The following is a 16258-nucleotide window of genomic DNA, read 5'->3' on the forward strand; positions in this document are numbered from 1 at the left end:
CATTTTGAAAGCCAGCATAATGTAGTGGTTTGAATGTTGGGTTATGACTCTAGAGCCCAGGATTGGAATCCTTGCTCAGCCATTAAAACCCACTAGGTGATATTGGGCAAGTCACACTCTCTCAGCCTCAGAGGAAGGCAAAGTCAAATCTGAATAAATCTTACCAATAAAACACTGTGATAAGTTCATCTTAGGGCAACCATAAGCCGGAAATGACTCGGAGGCACACAATAACAACAACAGTCCTGCTGCCAGCAGTATGTAATTATGTGTTTATACCTAAACTGTTTATGCTATCAGTGTTTCTGAGCAAGTGGATTGTAAGTCACAAGCATTCATGCTAAAATAAATAGGCTTAAATACTCCTTCTCCTTCCTTTCCTTTTAAAACACTGAAACAAATTAGTACTGATATCCTTTTGAAAAGGAAATGTAGATCACACATGCTTTTCTATGGAATCTTTTTACAGTAGTCTCTATTGATAAGAAATGTTTTTTCTCTATTGGCACCATATTAAATAGACTAAAATCCCTCCCAGCAATATTTGGACACAGAATTTTCCCTCTTTTTCTTCACTTTGGTTAGATACTGAAATTGTTGGTGGAAGACAGTTGTCTGGCTGAACTATGTTTTGATTAAGAAGTCCAGGTGTATAAACTGTGTAAGGTAGCTCCTAAAAAACTTTGGGGAAATGTGTGTATGCAGTTAAAAAGGTGTTAAAACACATTCTAATCCACCATCAATATGCACAGGGATCTTGTAGCACTTTTGAGACTGAAGGAAAAAAGTTGGTAACGAGCTTTTGTAAACTTGAGGAAGCAGGCTCAAGATTATGAAAGCTCATGCTACCAACTTCTTTTAGTTGATCTCCAACTTGGTCCCTTTGCATACAAGATCCCTTTGGATACTGATTTCCCAGACTAACACAGCTATCTATATCTTTGATTATCCAACGTGTAGATGAATGCAAAATAAAGGTGAAAAAAGCAAATAAAGTATCGGTATATACAAGAACTTTCCATTACTTGTCTCTGCCCTCCCTCAGAAACATTTAGATTTTAAGCTCAAAAATCTCGTAAAAGTTATGAAGAAACCAAGAACAAAATTTAAATGATATGAATGCAATAAATAGTGTTCGAGATGCTTGTAATACTTGAAAGAGTGAATGAAAAAGAATTGTGTCTTTTTTATTTTACGCTTCTTATTCAATTTTGAACAGAACTAATCCATCCCACCCCTCTTCTTTAGCTCATTTTGGTCTTGGAAACCTTTTCCTTACTACATGTTACCACCTAGTGGAGAGTTGTTAATTTTACACCTTTCTAGGCTGTGGATTTATATTCTGTTTACAATCAAGTGCAATGTATTTAGGGTATTCATTTATGCACACACACCCCATTGGAAATACAACATCAAAACCCCAAATATGCCCCCAGCAGAAAATGAATTTGTATAGGATTCACACTTCCTAATATATATGTATAAATACAATTTTTAAAAATACTATAATTTCTCACATCTCACAATATAGTAGGGAAGTGTGTGGTTGGTTCCCCTGTTTGATCAGTCACTTTATTTATATCCTGCCTTTCCCCCAAGAATGGGACTTATTTATTCTGTAAGGTAGCTTACAGAATAAAGATACTAGAAACGCGACACATAGCTAAGGAGAAGGGGAAAGAAGGGAGGGGGGAGAAAAAAAGAAGTGTAAGTAGAAAATATCAACTTTTCTGCACAGTATAAGTAAATGCATTATGTTGTCTCCAGTTCAGGTGGCTTAATTTATGGGATGGTGATTTGGATATGATGAAGAATAGCAACCAGGGATGGGGAGTGAGGTTGGTGGGAGATGTGCAGGGACTAAAGATGTGGGGGGACAATCCTGAAAATACTTAAGGAGATAGAGTAAAGAATGGGGAGTGCTTCAAGATTTGCTCTACCACCATTTCACACAGTCTGCCTCCCTCCAGAATGAAGAAATTAATAAATACACCACGATCCTAAGTAGGTCTACTCAGAAGCAAAATTCATTTGGTTTGCTCACACCAAATGCCGCCCACTAATCTGGCAGAAAAAGAAGCATCCTTTAATCAAGCCTAGACATTTCTGCTCAGAGCAAATTCCTATTGCTTTCAATCAGGCTTACTTGTAATTAAGTGAATGTGCCTAGTTACCACAGAGTAAGCCCCACTGAACTCGATGAAATTGTTTCTGAGTAGCCACCACTGGGTTATATCTTGAGAAATAGCATTAATGTAAATATCATTCATAGTTTGGAACATCTTGAAGCTGCCCTGGGGCTGCGGCTGGGCCGGGAAAGACGTCTCTTTCTCGGCCCAAATATTAATTACAAGGATCTTTATTGCTCCTATATGGGCCAGGTTCAAGGCAGATTGGGGCTATGGCGTGTGTTTGCCGCAGCCCCAATGCATCTTTGGCGAGGGTGGCTTCAAGCCACCCCTTCTTGTCAGTCTGTTCTGGCCCTATATTTCAGAAGAAGGAACTGCCAAAACCACCACTGAGTATTCCTTCCCTATGAAAGATATGGTGTCACCATAAGTCAACAGGCGACTTGAAGGGAAGCAAACACACACATACTTACTGCCTGATCCTGCCTACTAAATCAGAGAGATACCTGACCTGATTGGCCACTCAAGAGCCCTGGAGGTGAATCCTGTCACACTGAGTATTTCTACCTATGGTAGCTAAGCTACAATAATTAAGAGCCAGAAAGTGTAGGAACACCCTGATCTGCATCTCTCTTCCTTCCTGAATAAGGTGATTGGAGAGACAACGTACTGTTCATTCGTTCTGTTTCATTAAACTTTTCCCCTTGGCAAGCACACTCTGTAATTCCCAGAGCAAGAAATGCCATTGTTCAAGCTCTGCCAGACTGCAATTTAATATTAACTGATATCTCTCTGGTGAATCCAAGAGCATGTACTTCAAGTGTAGTTTCTATTGTCTCTCCTGTTTGGTAGCAGAGGTGTGGGTGGCACTGTGGCTTCACTAGGAAATGATAGTCCTCCATGTGTGTTATTAAGTGCATTATTTAATTCTATTCAACAGCTCATTAGAAGTTAGCCTGTGTATGTCCCATGCTTTTAGTCCTTGTGTTTTTCCACAGCAGGTGGAAATGTGCAGCAATGTTAGTTTCCTACCAACCTACTTTCCTAATGTTTTAATTTTGGTTAAAGACAATAATGATGAGATACAAGTGGGGGAAACAAGGGCCCTTATCACACAGAGGGTTTTGCAGCTCTGATCCAAAGCCACTGCGGGTCCAACCTTGCGAATTCATGTTAAACCATGATGTATTATCTCACGTGATTGCTTTCTATGGGGGGGTCATTCCAAAGCAGATCCACAGTCAATCCAAAGTGACTCCTGATTTTTGTGAATTCGGTAACAAGCGAATTCATAAAAATTGTTTCCAAGCTCACTTCAATTTCAATCCAAATTGGTCTGGTGTGGAATGCAACTTTGCTTCCATCCTGGTACACCCCCCAACCCTCTAAGGTCCCACATTTCCTATGATGCTGCACTGCAATTTTTCCCCATTTGCTTCTGGTGCTCCTTCAAGAATGGAGGGCACGTTTGGATGGAGCTGACAGGGATGAAGGGAAGGAAACAGGAGGCTGGGGGGAGAGATGGTAGCAACGGAGGGGGCCATCAGAGGCTGGGGGAGCAACAAACTCCAAGTCCTAGAATTCCATAGCCTCGAGCCAAGGACTCCACAACACATTCCAACTCCCAGAATTCCATAGCACTGAGCCAGGACAGTTAAAGTGGAGTCAAACTGGATTATAGTGCAGATGCAACCTAAGAGAAGGCAACTGTTACAAAGAGAAGGAGAGTGGATTGGATTCAGGGAGGTGGTACTTTAGGGAGCATAGCGAATAATTATAATTAAAAAACAAAAAAATGTTTTTAATAATAATAATTTATTTTTGTAATAATAATAATAATAATAAGTTATTAGTTTGCTGAGGCACCAGAGCTCTCTGGCAGAGAAGGCTCAAAGGTTATGAAGGGCTAAGGCAGAAAGTGCACCAAAAGGAACAGAGAGAGAAGCATGAATAAACAAGTATCAGACTTGTACCTTTAACTTGCACTTTTTCTGTTAAGAAAAAATTAAAATTTCAAATCTGGGGAGGGGAACCCAAGAGCGAAAGGCCTGGTTGGGGGTTTCATTGAAGCAGTGTTTGGGGTTAAGGAAATAGGGCAGAACAAAACCAAATTAGGCAAAGCAAAGGAGTAATACAATTGGGATCAAACCCAACTCTCTTCCTCCTTTCCATCATAAGCCAAGGAAGATGTTTTGGTCCTAAACTAGTGCCTGTCATCAGTAATGGACTGGATGAGTGAACACAGATTGAAACTTAATTCAGATAAAATGTGGTGTTCCTGGTCAGTCGAAGGACAGATTGGGGAATAGGGATTCTGCTTATGCTGGATGGAGTTACACTCCCCTTGAAGACATAGGATCACAGCCTGGGTATGATCCTGCATTAAACTCTGAACCTGGAAGTCCATGTTTTAGCAGTGTCCAGGAGTGCATTTGCATAGTTAGAGCTTGTGCACCAGCTGTACAGGTTCCTTGAGGTCACAGATCTGCTTATGCTGACACATGCCTTAGTTACACATAATTACATATAATTAAATATAATAATAAAATAATAATAATATCCCTAGTCAGATTATTGTAATGCACTCTACATAGGGCTGTCTTTAAAGAGATTTCAGAAACTTCAGCTGGTTCAAAGAGCTGCAGCCAGATTGCTAACTAGGGCTGGCTTCAGGGAATACAGTACAACAACCTTGTTGCAACAGCTGCACTCACTGTTGGCCCACTTCTGGGCATAATTCAAACTGCTGCTTTTGACCTATAAAGTTTATATGGCTTTTCTCTCAGTTATTTGAAGAACTGTATTCTCCTTTACAAAACAGCTTGTGCTTTGAGTTCTGCAGGTAGGCCCTTCTCTCTTTCTCACTACTCTCACAGGTAGATTTGCTGTAAATATGGGAGAGGGACTTCTCAGTGGCTGCCCCCAGGTTCTGGAACTCACTTCCCAGAGAAGTTAGACTGTCATCCTACTAATTTTTTCACAGACATGTACAGACTTTTCTGCTTAGACAGGCATCTGATGATTGACTGTTGTCCCACCAAATAATATACTGGCTCTTGCTAATTGTTGTGTTGGTGTGTTTGTGCAAAGACGAGAGAAGAAAGTCATTCCATAACCATTTTTGAAAACCAAGAAACCAGTCAGAAAACACTTCAGATATTTCCTAACAATGCTGCTCTGAAGTGAACAAAAAGGAACTGAAGACACTGAGGGTCACATGTATGGAGGATGGGAAGGTTTACCTTCTTTAGTCTTTAAACACAGCTTCCCCAGATTTTCATTCCAATAATTAAAGCCTGCCACCTCTTGCACATCCTAAGAAGCATTTCTATAAATCATGGAAACTGCCTGGAGTAACCTCAAGACAGACACATGCCAACAGACTTTTTTAGGCAAAGAAAAAGCACTGAATCACAGTAGAAGTGTTAAAAGGGAAAGACAATGCTTCTCTGCCCCAAATAGATCTTGCACTTTGTTGTTTACAGATACATTGTTGGCACGGCACAAGTGGAATCATTTTACTATTGTAATAAAAGGGAGTGGCTTTCTGCTAGCTTACACACTGAACTGAGTGGGCTGTTGCTATGAACCAAGCTCAAGTTTTACAAGTTGGTGTGGGTGTCTTTGAAATTACTTTTGTGGGTTTAAAAAGCTAGAGGGAAAACAATATTGCAGCAACAAGAAAAAGTGAATGGATTTAGATGAGAACAAATGAAATGTGAACAGGTAAACTGCAATAACAAAAGGTATCTGTAGTCCAAGTACTTGTCATTCCACGTTGTTTTGTGAGCCTGCCATTTTATATTTGCTTATAATGAATGAAAGCTTAGTTAAACTTAGTGTGCTCCTCTTTTGTATTGTCTTGTTTGTTATTGTAGTGCTATTATTTCACCATTACTATTGTAATTCATGACTTTAAATTTTCAATCTTAATTGGCTTCCATGAGAGCATTTATTGGAAATATAATTGCTGCACTGAGAACAGACAAAGAGGGAAAGTTGCAGGCTGCATCCGTGCTTCTGTTTCTGCATCCATATTATAGAAGTAATATTTGTTACATGGATTGTGAGCAACTATTTCTGGTTTTCCTTCCTGCCAGTCTAAGTAGTATCTCAGTCATCAGCACAGGGATTGGCACAACTGTCTTGTTTGATGGGCATGTGATAGCCCTGCCACTTACAAAAGCACTGGGAGGAAATCAGGAACTAAGTGTCATTGTTTTACTTTGGCACCAAATACCCAGATTAGCCTCTTTCAACTACAAAAGCCTGCAGCTCCTTCTGATTCTCCAATGACAGTTCAAAAATCTCAGCTGAAGTCTTACAAATAACTCTTTTAGGTTTGTCTCAATTTTGCTGTAAAGAGGCAACTGACCATTCATTATATCCACTTAGCATGTGCTCTCCCATCTTTGTAATGAGCTAGGAAGATCAAAGACAGTGGTCAAACACAAAAATAGTGGTTCACATGTCTCCAAGTATCTTGTCCATATCCTTTGGCAATGCAAACTGAAAGATAACCATTAGCACTGGACAAGAGAGTCCAAGTCAGAATGAATCCAAGCAATTTTGTCTCCAAGGTACTAAGTAATTATTTCACAGCACACAATCAATTGGTCTGAATTAGCTTCTTGCAAAGGTTGTAAAACAGATGTGAGAAACTCTGGAGGGAGTGGGGTGGTTTTGCACACTTGTGGGTCACATTGGCGTATCCGAGGTGGCCAGAAGTGATGTGACATCACTTCCAGTTTCAAAATTGACTGATCTTTGGGTATTTTTCTGCCTTTTTTACAACTTTGAGGTTACGTAGAGTGTTTGGAGTCTAAAACTGCAACATTTTGCATCGGTGACAACTCATTTGAGACCTGGGGTTTAGGGGCCACACTTTGGTGCCATAGGTGACAGATGTGACTCACAGCATACACTTTGCCTACTCTACTGGTGTAGAGTTTCCCTGGCCACTTGAAACAAATCCACTAAATATCTTTGTGCAGAGTCATAATGGCTTTGTATTTGTTTGTTGCTTTGTAGTACCATAGGTACCTAGGCCATTTTTTGTCAGACTCATTCTGCGTTTTCTGCCAATGTTGCTCTAGTGATCATCTCAGTAATTCATCATTGCTGCCTCTGTAGAAAATCAGTAGACTGGTTTTGCTCCACATGATGAGACACTCATGAATGATCATGTCCACAAAATTAAATTCAACATGGAGAAATGTAAGGTACTGCACTTAGGGCGGAAAAAATGAAATGCACAGATATAGGACAGGCGACACCTGGCTGAATGAAACTATGTGTGAAGGGGATCTAGGAGTCCAAGTAGATCACAAGTTGAACATGAGTCAACAGTGCGATGCAGCAGCTAAAAATGTTTAGCCTGGAGAAGAGAAGGTTAAGAGGTGATATGATAGTCCTGTTTAAATACTTAAAGGGATGTCATATTGAGGAGGGAGCTAGCTTGTTTTCTGCTGCTCCAGAAACTAGGACGTGGAGCAATGGATGCAAGCTACAGGAAAAGAGATTCCACCTCAATATTAGGAGGAACTTCCTGACAGTAAGGGCTGTTCAACGGTGGAACACACTCCTTCCTCGGAGATTTTACTGGAGTCTCCTTCCTTAGAGGTCTTTAAACAGAGGCTAGATGGCCATCTGTTGGGGATGCTTTGATTGAGATTTCCTGCATGGCAGGAGATTGGACTGGATGGCCCTTGTGGTCCCTTCCAACTCTACTTTTCTATGATTCTATGACCACTCCATTCCAGGAAATAATTCTGGGTTTTTCCTATTCCAGAGATCAACTAAGACTTTAAGAGAATCATTTGTCAAGGTGACAGGAAAATCTCTAAGAGCCATCAAGAAACCATGAGAATTCATTAGCTTCCTGAGACAGACAATCTTAGTTGGCCCTTCATCCATGGGGAGAACTCCCAGTGTCCATAAGTTGAAGCCTCAGTGGACAGTGATCTACATAACTTCAGAAAAGTCCTCTACTCCAAGATTATCTTCATCCATCCAACATGAAAAGTGACATTCGGAATAAGTGGGGCTAGATATCACATGTGACAACATCATGGTTGAATAATAATAATAATAATAATAATAATAATAATAAGTTTATTTTGGATTCTAAAATTCATGCTCAGCCAAATAAACAAACAAATAAAGAAAGAAGTTGAAGTTATTGTAACAATGCCTCCAAGATCATATAAATCAGGAAGAAAGACAGTCAAGGTGGGTAGCATGCCACAAAATCCAGCCATGCACTTTCAGAACCAGCAAATTGCAGGAGAGGGAATAGGGTCAGGAGAACAGCAGCATGATAAACCACTGTAACTCCACTTCTCCACCATCTTTTGTTGTACATAGAACCTTATACAGGACAGGAGAGCATGTTTAACATCACACCTCCCAAGTCTCTATGGTACAAACCAGGCTGAAGTCCTCATCTAGAATCAGATCCTAGATAGATGTCATTTTGTCATTCACTGACTTGGCATTTATCACCAGCATTTTCAGCCTAGAGGGCCTGTTCTTATGGCCAACCAAGCTATTTGACCTGAGGGGCATATGGGCACCCACCCTGTTGCTGTCTCCATTTTCATGCGGACACAACTTGATCTCCTCAGACTAGGGTGCCTTTTTGGTCCATTTGTGACTTGAGAACTTCAGTATAACCAGCATGGTACAGTAGTTTGAGTGTTCGATTAGGGAACCAGGGTTCAAATCCCCATTCAGTCATGGAATTGACTTTGGTTCCATGCTTTCTTAGGCTCAGACAAAGGGAATGTGAAACCTCCTGAGAATAAATCTTGCCAGGAAAGCTCCGTGAGAGGGTCACCAGAAGCTGGAGTCAACCTGAAGGCACATAGCAGCAAATATACCAACACTGTATAAACAATTATTAGTGGTTGGTAACTATAATATAAAATTGCTGAACTTTGCCCAGGGACAAGATTTGGGGCATGACACAACAGATAACACCTTGAACCAGATATGGAATCTACATTCACTGTAATCTATCTCTGTACACATCAGAGCAAATACGATAAAATTCATATGTTGATCATATCTTACTTTAGTAAACACATCATTAAAAATACTTCGACTGTATGTTGGAGAGTGTGTGGTCTTGCAGGGACATACTATCTCATGTGGTACACAGGTCCAGTGGTCCAGCAATTTTGACAGAAAACATAAACTGAAATTGGCGATGCTGCAAGCCAAACTGTTCATCTTGAACCCAGCTTTCACTTTAATAACTTTGTATGTGATGCTAAGGGTGGGAGTTTTGCACAAGAACTTCAGTTCTTATTGATTATTCACAGTGAGATAAAGAGATAGTGAAGAGATAAAAAGGAGGTTGCATTATGTTTTGATGTGTGTTACAAAAGAAGTCAAAGATAGCACAGGGAGAAAAGAAAGCCAGTGTAGTGGCATCCAAGTGGAGGTGACCTGTGGCTCAGAAGTGTGACCAAATGAAGCAAGATTTTTCTTGGTCCTTATCAAGAAATGGGGTTGAATCCTAAGAAAAAGAGAATCAGCACTGAAAAGTCAGTATTTCCCCATTTTTATTTAATAACCACTCCAGAGCACTACCCTTCAAAAGGTGTACACTGAAGTCTTACCGTAAATTCTTTCCCCACTGTCAAATGACATCTTATTTAAAGGCATCACCCAGAGTCAATTGTCAAAGTCCCTCAGATACAGTATGAGATAGGACAAATAAATAATAATAAAGGGGAGAAAAATTTCCTATTTAGCCCCAAAGCAATAAGCAAACCTACACTGTACTGAAGTTGGGAGGGCAGGCTGTACTGTAATGATCCCAAGAGGCACATAATAAAGTGTCCAGGGCTTAAATAGCCTACCACTTTGCTCCATCATATGCTGTGATTCAGTGCCCTACACTGCATGCAAAACCTCCTGGTCTCTGACCATGGAGGCCTTCAAAGAGTACCCTCCCCTGCAGCGTCTTTTGCTGCAGTGGTCTAAGTACATATTACATAAGTAAAATAATATTTATTTCTTACCTGCCTCTCCCTACAGATTGAGGCGGGGAACAACAATATTTAACAGATGAACAATATCAGTTAAAAAGGCATCAGTTAAAACATTCATCCATTTAAAAAGACAAACAAGATGTACTCATATTAAATCAATCTTCGTTTAAAATTCACAGTTTAAAAATTCATCTGGATAAGCCTGCCGAAAGAGACTGGTCTTTAATGCGTTTTTAAATTTGGGCAGCGTATTCAGCTGTCGAATCTCTTTGGGCAGGTCATTCCACAGTCTGGGGTGGCTGAAGAAACAGTCTAGTGGGGACTAAAAGAACAGAAAGGCAACAAGTTTGCTGTGACATGATTTCTTTTTATATGTTTTGCAAATCAGGAAAGAAATGGACAATGTCAGAATTCTGCTATGCATGGGCACTGGGGGAGGAACACATCTATTTCTTTGACCAGATGGACATTTCAATGATGAAACAGATGGCTCCCTGGTTTTTTTGTTGTTTCTGTTTACAAAAGCATATTTTGCATTTTTGTTTTACTCATTCATAAACACATTGTCATATTAATGTTTCAATACATATATTATTAAATGCATTCAGTTCAAGCTGCATTTTCCCATGCCTTCTTTATATTTTTCCTTTCTATTTTTTCCATTTTTTGGTATGTTCTCTTCACTCATCTGCCACACTTCAAAAACAATAACCAGGATTTTCACTCCACCTTTCTGCTTCAGCTTCCCAAATACTCTCTGCTGTCCTTATTGCTGCATCATTATTTCAGCAACAGAAAGGGGTGGGGAGGGGAGCCTGACTCTCGGAATGAATGACACTATAATCAGGTAATGCCATTCACAGTCCACAAAATCAAATTAATTCACTGGTATAAAGAAAGATAGAAAAGATCAGATACACCTGAGCAGACAGTTTTTGAAGAAAAAATGAAGACTAATTATAAGAACCATATGAAAACATTTTCATCAGTGGAGGACTCCCACATATTTGGAAGATGGCAAGGTTAGTGGCCCTACCTGAAGCAGAGGAATATAATACTTTCTCAATCAAGATCAAACAATTTTCAATGCAATTTTAGCACATTGCCTAAATTAATTCTTTACCTCCCAAGTTGATTCAGACCAGGCAAGGTTTATGCTGACAGACAATCAACACATGAGGTCTGTTGTGCTCTTAATATAGGGTGCTACAGCTCAACAAATAACTCTTAGCAATGTTATCTTCAGATCCCATCAGTGTTGGACTGCTAGAGTGACAATACATTTTTAAGCTAATGGGGAAAATGGCAGTGGACAATTCTTTTGTTAGCCATTAACAGATTGCATATGGGTTCAAAGCCAATAATCATCAGACACGGGACTGATTCACAACCCTTCAAGCTGAACTGAGGTATACCAACAATGATCTGCACCAATATTGGAACCACTGGTAGGCCATCACAGCATTATCTGAAATTAAAGGGGTAAAAATTGTTGGGAGGAAATATAAGATTATTTTTATGTGGACTATATTATTCATGTAGGATTTAGATAATAAGATTTCAGCCCTAATGGAGTTTTTTGAGTAAATTTCAAGCACATACAGGACTTATAACAAGTTGAAATATGTTGCACTTTTGTTGCCTGTTTTGTTGAATCATGTCCTGTATTGCTATGTATTTTATATGTATTATCCTACTAGAGAGGCAGGCTAACTTCAACAGGCCTCCCTGGAAGAAGTTTATCCATCCATTAAGAAGCCAAGCCCTCCCTCCAGTCCATCTGCCTTGGTGCAGGCTTCGGAGTTAGAGAAGAACTGCTGGCCCTCATTCCCCACCACCACTCCCTTCTCCTTTTGTGTCGTTTCTTTTTAGATTGTAAGCCTGTGGGCAGGGAACCATCCAATTAAAAAGATTGTATGTACAGCACTGTGTAAATTTACAGCGCTTTATAAATACAGCTTAATAATAATAATAATAATAATAATAATAATAATAATAATACAACAAAGGACCAGACTATTTCAATTTTTTCATATATGTTTAGGAATCTTGCTTACTTGTCAAGAACTGCTTTTACCCAGTAGTTCAAAGAACAAGTCTTCTGTATAGCAAACAGTTAACTTTATTCTAGAAAATACCAAAGTGTTAACAGAAAGACATCTCAAGTGAGAAGTGCCATTACCCACAAACATTGGCATAACCTTAGCAATACTCTGCCCATAAACTTCACAGGGTTTAGCTTAATATGTATAATAATCAAAACACATCAGCCCTCTTTTCTCACATCAGACCTGTTCCGCCCACCTTTCAGTGCCATACCAGTCTCCCCACCACTATCTGCTTCCCACTAGCAATTCTGGGAAAGTTACTCCTACACACACACAACCGCAAATTTCAGCTTCAAAATCCAAGCAACTCTTTGAATCAGCATGCCCCTACATTTTATTAGTACTACACCTTCCATCATTCTCCTTCAACTCTAACAATTATATGATCTTTTATAATTATTATAGTATTTTTTGTTGTTGTTAACTGCCTTCAAGTTGATCCTGACTCATGGAGACCCTGTGGATGAGACACCTCCAAGACTCTCTTTCCTCCACTGCTCTGCTTATGTTCTGTAAATTCATACCTATGACCTTCTTAATAGCTGCATCCATCTAGCATGATGTTTTCCTCTCTTTCTACATCCCTCCATCTTTCCTAGCATTATTGTTTTTTCCAGTGAGTCGTGCCTTCTCATGATGTGGCCAAAGTACGACAACCTCAACTTAATCATCTTGGCTTTCAGGGAAATTTCAGAATTGATCTGTTCTAGGACCCATTTGTTTGTTTGTTTTGACTGTCCACAGTATCCTCAGCACTCTTCTCCAGCACCACATCTCAAAAGAATTGGTTTTCTTCTTATCTGTATTCTTCACTGTCCACTTCTTGCATCCATACACAGTACTAGGGAAGACAATGGCTTGTATGATTCTGTCATGTTCAGTTGTATATCTTTACTCTTCAGGATCTTCTATAGTTCATTCATAGCTGCCCTTCCCATTCCCAGTCTTCTTCTGATTTCCTGATGCAGTCCCAGTTCTGATCTATGTTTGATTCTTGTACAAGAACTCTTTTACTATTTCTGTTTCCTCATTGTCTAGGTTGAATTTGTGTAGGTTCTCCATGGTCATTATTTTTTCCCTTTATACTCAGCATAAGAGGATACAAAGTGCCTTTGTACTTTCTTCTTTGATCTTTCTTAATAGTTGTTCCAGGTCTATGATGTTTTCTGTTAATAGTATTTTATTTTGAGTACTTATACCCTGCCCTTCAGCCCTAAAAGCTACCAGAGCAGTTTAACAACATAATTTAGACTGTTGCTATTCCTTCTTCCTATTTCAAGGTGCCCAGATATCATCCTTTTCCTGGACATATCCTATATTTCAACCTTCTGTCCAGGAGGAATTTCAAAATCTCCTTTCATGATCTATGCAGTTCGAGCATGATTAAGAAGCATGAATTTACATTTATTTATATGTGTGTTTTAGCTTTTATTTTGTAATGTAGTACATTTTTCTTGAATGTCTTATATTTTGCAGTGCTTGTCCTCCTTTGTAGTTATGGCATCTGGTCACCCTGTTCTATTTTCATCCCTCCTTCTTCTGTGTCTAGGCCTGTAATTTTTATTGCATACAGGTTGAATAGATATGGTGAGAGGATGAAGCCTTGCCTGACTTGTTTGCCAATTGGAAACCATTCTGTTTCTACATGTTCTGTTCTAAGTGTAGCATCTTGTCCTAAGTGCAGATTCCTCATTAGGAGTATCAGATGTGGTGGCACTCCCACGTTCCATAGCCTTTCATGATCTATGCAGTCAAAGGCCTTGCTATAGTCTATGAAGTACATGCTGATTTTCTATGAGAATTCCTTGGTGAACTCCATTAGCCATCATATGTTCACAATGTGGTCCATAGTGACTCTTCCTTTCTTGAACCCAGCATGCACCTCTGGGATTTCTCTCTCCATTTATGCTCAAAGTCTGTATTGCAGAATTATGAGCATAATTTTGCTTGCATGGGAGATACCCAATAAAACACATTTACCCACAACAGAAAATCCCAGATTCTGACATTGCTAAAGGACTCTCATAGCTTTAAAAAATGATAAACAGTTCATCAGTGGATCAAAAACAAGCTCAAAATATGGTGGAAGTTAAAATTGTCTTCATTAGGTGGGATTGTAGAAGTCAAAGCACACATTCTATCTAGAGTTCTCCTTCATTTTCAAATACAATAATCCCTTTTATACTGGGCCACCATAAATTTTAAAAAGTGACAAGTGGAATTGGAAAGATAAATTGCTTGGTGCAGCAGCAAAGAGAGGTTTAGCAATCCCAAAGTTGAATATGCACTATAGATTTTCCAACTACAGTTGTCCCTCCATATTCGCTAGGGTTAGGGGAACAAGACCCCCGTGAATATGGAAAAACCATAAATAACAAAAACACCATGTTTTTACCTGAAGGGCACCTTTCTAGGAATTTCTAGGTCCTCCAGTGCAACTCTGTGGTCAATGTCCAACAAACACTGACCATAGAATGGCACTGGAGTAGCTACAAATGGTCTTTCAGTGCAACTTTTAGTTAAAGTTGATCACAGAGTTGCACTGGAGGACCTAGACAGTCCTAGAGAGAACATATTAATGAAATCCGTGAATAATCAAATCCACAAATATCAAAGCTGCCCATATGGAGGGATGACTGTAAAGCAACTGAAGATGTGTCATGAGTGACAATGGACATTAGAGCAAGGTTATAGATTGCTACCAAAATGTAAGCGGCATCTGAGGAATACAAAAGCTTATGTTACCACTTCTTCTATATAGTTAGGTTCAAAGGTGCTACAAGCTTCCCTTGCATACTGATATTCCAGACGAATATGGCTGTGTCTCTGAATTCTCTTTAAAAAATTAACTTTGCAAACAAAATAAAAATTTGCAGGGTGGAAGGATGGGGACATATGTAGAGAAAGTGATCTACTTCAGAGGCATAACCCACTATCATATGAACAAGTTTTCACAAAATGTAGATTGCCAAAGCTCAAAATTTCTGTGATTGCAAATATTCAGCTTTGGAAATTATACCTTTAGAAACCAGGGAACCACAAGATAACTTATAAAACTTGAATCTTATTGTATATCTTCAAAAATATGAGAAGGCAAGTTTCAGAAATGATTAAGTAGCAGAATATGGATTAGGAAATTAGGAGCAAGGCCTGCTTGGGAAGTGGATCTTTCCATTGACATCATATATCAGCAATGGAATAGAATTTAGATTTTGGCTGTTTAAGGAAATTTAACATGGCCTGAAGAATACATGTTAAAGTTAGCACATAGATGGCACTTCGGCTTTACTCAATTGAACAGAGAATAGCTACTAAAACTGTTGGGAGGGATAGTGAGAGTACAGTGGTACCCCGGGATACGAATGCGCCGCCTTACGAAATTTCCGGGTTACGAAAAAAATCCTTTAAATTAATTGTTTCCGGGTTACGAAGGTTATTCCGGGTTACGAAACAAATTTTGGTGCTTTTCGGCGCGATTTCACACGAAATCGCGGCTTTCGCTATTAAAGCCTATGGGCTTTTCGGCTAGCGAAAGTTTTCCGGGTTACGAAAGTGGCGGCGGAACGAATTAATTTCGTAACCCGGGGTACCACTGTATTTGGTCTTTTAAACATATGTGGGCAACATATTCTTAAATTGTGAAAGTTTTAGTCTAAAGTAACTGCATCTCTAGGAAAAACCATAAATCAATACTTCCTCAGAGCGCTTTATGACAGTTATCAATCTTTTGGAAGAGAATAAAAATCAATTGCATAAGAAACTACTTTGGTTCTACTGGGTGCAGTGAGATTAGAAATCACTAGGTGTTGGAATCATAGTAGATTGTCCAAACTATCTAGACAGAGCACGGAATATAGCCACATTCAAGAAATTATCATTTCTACTTCAGAGTGATTAGAGGGGAAATAAAAAGACATGTTTAATGAAATTCGGATACTTAATATTTAGTCTGTCAACATGGATGCCAGACATTTGGATTTGTTGTCGGCCAGAATGGAATCTTGGAATGGTTTCTTTTGAC

This window comes from Sceloporus occidentalis, unplaced genomic scaffold (genome assembly GCF_023333645.1).
Source record: "Sceloporus occidentalis isolate IW3139 unplaced genomic scaffold, rSceOcc1.0.p SCAF_3, whole genome shotgun sequence".
Classification (NCBI taxonomy): domain Eukaryota; kingdom Metazoa; phylum Chordata; class Lepidosauria; order Squamata; family Phrynosomatidae; genus Sceloporus; species Sceloporus occidentalis.